Below are 7,837 nucleotides of genomic sequence, written 5' to 3' on the forward strand. Positions count from 1 at the left end.
CGTTCCCAAAAACAATAGTGCATATTTTTGAAATAATAATTATGTCTAGACAGTTTGGCATAAGGACGTAATGTGTGTTATTAATCTTTACATGAGTTGAAACCTTTGATGTAAAAACATAACTGTACATTACTGTAATGGCTGGAGCTGTCCTTTAAATGAACATGATGAACCAATATAAGTAAGGTTAAGTAAATATAACATAGTTTCTGAATTAGCACGGTGTGTCTCTAGTATAAGTAATCGCGGATCAGTAGCCAATAGACACATAAGATAATACATGCAAAGGGTTATACATTTTCAATTAGGTAGAGTAATCATGTTCAGGGGGAGGCTGGTATTTTCTGTCTCAGAGGGCAAATAAAGCTAAGTGTGTCCCTGCCTCCCCCATATTTAACACATACGCACACATTAACACATGCTCACTTTAACAAGCAAGAGCATACACACACTCTCTCTATTACACACACACACATGCTTACCTTGCCGAGAACACACCATGCAAGCAGCCACACTTTAACCGTGACGTCATGTAACGTAGCAGTTGGGCCAAGACAGACAACGTCTGTTTTAATAAATTTTAACTTGGGGGGCAATTGCACCCCTAGGCCAGCCTGGCCCTGGTCATGTAGGTAGGTTTCTGTGTTTATAGGGCTAATGTAGGGGTGATAAGAAGGGAACACCAAAAAGTCCAACCCAATTTTATTTGCCCAGTCTATGTTGACCAAGCTTTGAGCATTTTGCCAAGACTTTGCCCCAGGTTCGGCATATGCCAAACTTTGGATTTGGTTGAAACCCCCCCCCCCCGTGGATTCAGTTTGATATATTGACCACATTCCATACCCTCTTTACAACAATGTGGTTTAAACAGGAACCTATTCATCTTTCTTCGCCTTTTAGTGAGGATTGGTCTCCAATTATACATGAGCTCATCTCAAGACCCCTTCCTGCCCTGCTGACTGGAGCATCATCATTTTTTATTTTTTTGTAATATATTTGCACAAAATGTGGTTGTTAAGGTTTATTAGTGCACAGTCAGACTCACATGGGCTGCTTAAGATTTAATCATTGTCAATTTCGTTTAAAACATCGTTTGCAAAACTATACGTCAGATAAAAAAAATTAGACATTGCTCGTTCTTTAAGAGGTTTCTGCCTCCACAAAGCATCATGCTGATTTTTTTTTTTCCCGGAGTTCAAAGAAAGTGCAAATGCAGATGTTCTGCATTAAGACCAACACTCCCCTTATGATGTTCTCAGAATGTTGCAAGGATCAGCACCTCAGTTGCCCTTCTGCTCAAAACATCATGAAAGGGAGAGTCCGGCTTATGTCACCCAGAGGTAAGAGGCGACCACAGTCAGGTCTCCAGGCGTCTGTTAGTAATCAAGAAGGCTTGTGTTTATCTGGGGTCATTGAGGGTTACCTCATTTAAAGCGAACATGTTTTTTCTACAGAAAAAAATATTTAAAGAGCACGTAAACTATCAGACAGGTCCAATTATCTGTAGTATGTGTGTGTTTCGAAAGGACTTTATACCAAAAATGGTAGCCTGACAAACGTGTGCGTTTTTAGATAATGACAACAAAAATTTAAAGAAGACCCATTCATTTAAAAATGTTTGTGCATTATTATTATCATTATTATTATTATAGCGCCAACAATCTACGCAGCGCTTAATACAATACATATATTCAAGGGGCCTGACAAGACGAGAATTGACAGACTAAGACAAACCGATACATTAGTTGGAGAGGCTCGGCTCGCAAGCTTACAATTTTGAGTATAAATAACGTACCTGGGACGATCCCCTGTACTTTGGGTCGGAGGAGCTGGCAGAACCAGGGCAAGGAATGGGTGCTAAGCACCCCACCACCACCCACCATACCCAGACCCTCCAGGGCAGATCCAGGCAGTATGAACATATTACTAAACAATATTGTTTCAAAATCCAATTACCCAAAGTGGGAAAATGTATATAACAAAAACCTACGTACCCAAACACACGCTTCCTTCCCAGGTAGCCTTTAGCCAAGTAAAATGTATTTGGATGCTTTTTCAATGTGATTTTCTTTGAAATCACAATGATGTGGCCCCCTTTTAATTATACCTTTATTATCTATAGCGAAAAACCTTTAGCGATAATATGGTGCCTGAAGGGGTTTTATTCACTAAAGGGAGAGTTGTGATTTCGACGCTGCGTAAATTGTTGGTCACCATAAAAATAAGATAAATAATAACAGGGTTGAGAGCTGGGACTGTATAATGCATAATTCAATTGGTAAGGAGATACTGGCGAAATCGCACTGATATAACTATACAGGGCCAGCCAAGTGAATCAACCCCCATCATCGCCTCTACACAGATTGCAAGGGAAGGGCCCTCTTCTCATTCTGTACATGTGTTATTATTACGTTCACTCTCCCGTATTGTAATCCTGATACAGAATCTTCTGGCCCTCAGCCAATCTGTCTTTTTTATTATTTCCTCCAAAAGTGTAATCATGTGAAAACAACACGTAAAAAGACATTTTAAGACGCCTTTTCAGTTTCTATGGCAACATCTTATCAGTGCCTCCTTTTGTGTCACATGACAATTAAATGTTCCCAGCAAAATTGATGAACCAGGCAAAATTCTACACGATTAAAGAATTATTTGTGGGGAGAATTTTAGTATTCAACAGAACTATGGGCAATGATTCTAATGTTCCTTACGAAAGAGCACAGCATGTCCCAAAATGACTATTATGGATATTTTTTTTAAATTTTATAGGAATAATTTAGTAGTTTTTGACAAATAAGCATATGGGAAAGAAAAGCTTGCACTATTCTTGTTGTGCACAGAACGTCAAGAAATAATCTCGAGGTTTATGGTACAATTCTGAAAATATTTTTTCAGCAATTTTTCCGTGCATTTTTTTTTCCGTTCACAATGTTCCTGCTTAAGAGTCATGGAGATTTCCTTCATTTGCCTTTTTTTTTTGTTCCCATAATTAAGGTTTCCCTTTATGTAATTACATTGGTATGTGGTATAGAGGCTAGATTTTTTTAGCATCACTGTATATATTTAATTGGAAAAATGTGTCAGGATAGCAAAGGGCCGGCGCAAGCTGTGAGTTAGAGAGTCACGGGGGATTTCGGGGGAAAAAAAAAACAGTAGACAGCATGGATGGTGCAGCTGGTTTAAATGGAAGAAATTAGGAAATAAAATAAGACTCTAAAGACCTTATGTGAACTAGTTTTTATTTTTTCATGTTTTAAAGCAACCCTAGCAGCTTTGATAAAGCTTTTTTACATATATATATTCCAAATTTAATTGTACTCTTGTTCAGCCTTATAATGATAGTTTTCAAAATGATTTAATGTCAAATTAAAAATAATATATATATATATAGCAATTTGTATGTAGGGGTGAGAACGTATACTGTCCTTTTCCATAGTTACTTAGGCCAATGTTGTCTAAATAGATGATGACAAGCCTGTATCCTACAGGCTTGTCATCTAATTCTCTAATTCTCCCCGGTCTTCATGAAATTACTTATACTTTCTCTCATAAGACCTTGGAGTCTTGAGTTAAAGTTGATGCCTTTCATTGGGCCAACGTAGAAGAAGATATAAATTACTTAAAGTTTTTCATTAGACAATCCAACTCTAAAAAGCCCATCTCTCTCTCTCTATATAAAGGGATTGTAGCTATGGGAATTGATGGTCCTGCTCGGTGGGATTTAAGGCGGAGGTCCAGTCAGAATGGGGGTTTTGGGAGTCTGATGGGATGTGCAAGTGACGCGGCGATCTGGCATTAAGATGATTGGAGGCTGAGCCGTTGAGGATTGGGGATAGCGTGATATGTATTGAAATATGTGGGGTTATGTAGTAGTCATATGTAGGGAATACATCAGGGATTTTACAACGGGCAGGGGTGTGCTACGGGACTATGACAAGGAAGGTAGAGGGACTGTTAGGGGAATAGAGTGTGAGTTAGTGTGGTCGGGTATAGCACGTTGAGTGTGGCGGGAGGAAAGGGAGAGAAGAGGAGTACAGTAGGTCGTGTTTGTGTGATAATGCCCTGCATAAAGATAGAAAAGAGATGTGAAATATGTTGCCACTTTTAATCACTCTTTTTTTTACTGTTATCAGGCTCATTTCTGTATTAAGGTTTATTTAGTTCCGAGGCGTATATTATGTGTAATTGGTTATATTCCTTAAATAAGTAACATTCCAGTGTTTAGCACGCATCTATAAAGTCACAAATGCAAAAATGAGATTAAAAGTTTTTTTATGCAATGGTTCTTATCTGCCGTCAAATTCTATGTTTCTGCGTAATTTTCTTTAAGATAAAAACACCGGAAATCAAAGTTAGACATATTGGAAATTATGCTTAATAAGTGATTTTAGAGCAACGCTTGAAAAAATGGGTTTATTGCTATAGCGATCAGCTAACCAGTCATAATATAAATAAGAGTGATCTGTGTCGACACTGAAGACGGATATGCCCTGTCCCCATAGCAACTACACCTACTAGGCAATTTGGCCCAAAATACCTACCCCATGTAAAATGCCAAATGTAATGCTAGAGGGACCAGCCAAGGTTTTTTTAGGACATGGGCTCGCCTTTGCTGGTGTACCCCAATGTTAAAATATCAATTTTGGGGTGAAAACCCCCATTATTCATAGAATGTGTTTTATTTTTTTGTAGTATGTAAATACTTTGGGTTGTGAGTAGTTTCAGTTGGATTTTGATCTATGCATGTTCTACCAATCTTGTACGATGTAAAGGACCTATATTTTTTTTTAAAAAATCACTATTTCTTGTATTCTGGGCAAACGAGCTCAATTTCCTGTTAGACTCTAGAAATTTTCTTTAAAACAGTAATTTGGTTCACATCCCTATAATCTCTGAAATCTGTTTTCTTCAATGACGTTATCTGTATCCGCTAGATCAAGAGAACGTGCTTTAAAGTCCCAGGATCCCTAAGGGCTCTGTCGATGGGAACTTCAACAGAATACGGAAACCCCCATGATATAGTGAAATCTAAATGTTCGGAAAGTTAACTGTGGGCTTAATTGTATATCTTACATACCCTATGCATTTTGCAATGTATTACTTGAAGGGGGAGACATGCATGAACTCCATGGCCAGACTGGCAATGGCGGCCCTGGCACTTTAAGGCCGATGGCCACCTGATGACATAAATGCGGCCAACAGCTGGATATGCGCGGACGCACGCTACGTTTTTACATGTTCCAGCATTTTAATAAGCCACTAGACACAATTAAATAAAATGCGAGCCAGATAGCATTGTAACTACGTTTCATGTTATAGCTTTCCCTCCCTGAGATTTCTCGGAAGAACTTTATGTGACCTTCGGCCTTAAAAAAACCTCTTGTTATTCTACACCCACGTTAATAGAGTACCAAGAATTTTTTTTAGTGGAACTTATTTATATGCCCATTTTAATGGAAAAAAAAATATGTTTGTTCTATGATTTTTTTTAAATATTATTTACATTAAGATTTTCACCTTTGGCTATGCAGCATACTGTGATTTGTTTTAAAAATCATAACAATGGAGTTTTTGTATGATGGACATTTGGCGCTAATGGTCTATTATTTCTTTATAGGACTATAATTGGCAGTTTGTGAGCTGGAACTAATAACCTTTGCCCAGCCAGAGGAGTAGCGTGTTATATATTATTTATTTGCTAATTTACTATTAAAAATAATAGGACAATAGGATATTAGGAAGTACGTTTCTGCCATTCCGTTTCCTATACGGAGTCTGCAGAGTATTAGAACAACTTGAATATGGTTTTTTACACATACATTCCAAATCATAAAATCAACAAGGCTAAAGAGAAAATAAGGGACCATAGAGAGCTGAAAGAGATCAGACCATCTACGAATGTCAACCAGTAACAATTTACGTGAGAGAGAGAGAGAGAGAGAGAGAGAATCTATAGATATATTTCTCTATCTATCTATCTATCTATCTATCTATCTATCTATCTATATATCCACTACAAATGGGACAAAAGAGGAGTTATAATGAGCTTCTGCTGTGGCAAATGTTTTTACATTACAAGATCTACAGACACGGTAAATGCATTTTAATAGCATAAATAAAACATACTTTATCCACGTTATACAGCTCCATGCTATGCGTTAACAGAAACATTTAATTCTCTTTGACTGTAATTAACATTCCCCCGGTACTTTACGCTTCCATCACTAATGCCATTATCTTCCCCACATGCAGCAATGTTATTTTCCTTCCTTGCCCCTCATCACTTGCTATATGCAATTATTCTTCCCAGCCACCCACATTACCCAGATACGGAAAAGCTCTGCGATATTAGGAGCCGATTCTGATTTTCATCTAAATCTACAGATCAAAGTCCCTTTTTCTGTTATGTCAAGAGGGTCCCAGCTGTCCAGCCAAAACATGCTGGTATATTAGATACTGGCATCTGTGTGTGTGTGTGTGTGTGTGTATGTGTGTGTGTGTGTGTGTGTGTGTGTGTGTAGGGGGTTAATTGGATGAGTTTGTCAATAACCTGATTATGGTGCCTGTAAAAGAAGCTTCGGAGCGGATATCTGGGGCTCGATTCCATGACCCAATATCTAGACTTTTACTGAAAATGAAGATCGCATTCTAAATCATATTGAATGTTAAATTTGAAGTTTAGATGGGTTGATTGATTCAATCCCCCTGGCGAACGCCACCTATGGCTACCTTATGAACATAATGGCTATTAGCTACTTCCTAGCCTTCTATAAACAGTCTGGTTTACGGTAGAAATGAGGGTCTTTTGGGTCCAATCTGAAGTATTCATAAGAACCCCATCTCATTTTGACCTGGATGCTTATATATACTATATACATAAATATGCTTAACTTTAGGAGTACTTGGTCTAAAAATGCGTAACTAGTTGTATTTGTACATTTATTGCTTTTTAATATTAAAAACAAATTCTGGGCTATAATAAAATGTTGATCACTAAAATAAAATAATGAAAAAAAACACATTGCTTTATATATATATATATATATATATATATATATATATATATATATTGTAGTATTTAGATAAGTGCAATCCTTTGTGACTAGTATGACAGTCAGACCAATTTTAGTACAAAATGTCCATGACGACCGCTTCACATTTAGAATTTTTACCAAAATATTGTTTAAAGAAATAAAAAATTGTGGCCTGGGATATTGAACCGTGGTGTTTGTTATTTGAGACCCTTAGTGGTTAAATCTCCAAGAGCACTAAAATTGTGAAATTCTGCATACCTTTTCTTGCAGGTAAAAACATGTATTCACAGGAGGGGAAAAAAAGGAGGCTGTGTTCCCGAAAATATCTTTACGGCCTCCCTACTCGTCCAAATAATCAAGAAAGACCCAGCTGTTCAGCCAGAACATGTTGAAATATTTTGCATTCCTGTCGAACTCCCTCCTGTAATCTGTAACGGCACCAATTTGTGTTTTCCAAAATCTCTAACGCCTTTCTTGTTACGTAAATCGAATAAACCGCTTAAAGGCTTGTCTATCAATCATTTCTGGGAATGCATCCTAGAGACAGATCTGACGTGAAATGGACCTTAATATTTAACCAGTCAAAAGTTGTTTTTCTTTAAATACAAATCCTTGGGTCTGTTCCAACTTTTAAATAAAATCAAATGTAACGTAACTATTGGATTTTCAATACAGATATAGATGCCTAGGAGTGTTACTGGAAGGGATGTAGGGGTACAGATGATGCCAGACCTGAGCCCAAAAGGATCCCCTTCTTTAAGTTGCCACGATAAGAGATATCTTAATTACCCCAGTTACAAATG

At 37.5% G+C, this 7,837-nt stretch overlaps 1 long non-coding RNA gene across 1 annotated transcript; it reads left to right on the plus strand.

Moving 5' to 3' along the window:
- Nucleotides 1–1,247: 1,247 nt before the first annotated feature.
- On the plus strand, nt 1,248–7,542 carry LOC128498016 (uncharacterized). Its single transcript, XR_008354377.1, has 2 exons — nt 1,248–1,340; nt 7,305–7,542. It is a non-coding gene; the product is annotated as an uncharacterized LOC128498016 (long non-coding RNA).
- The last annotated feature ends 295 nt before the right edge of the window (nt 7,543–7,837 follow it).

The sequence above is a fragment of the Spea bombifrons genome, chromosome 5 (genome assembly GCF_027358695.1).
Source record: "Spea bombifrons isolate aSpeBom1 chromosome 5, aSpeBom1.2.pri, whole genome shotgun sequence".
NCBI lineage: Eukaryota > Metazoa > Chordata > Amphibia > Anura > Pelobatidae > Spea > Spea bombifrons.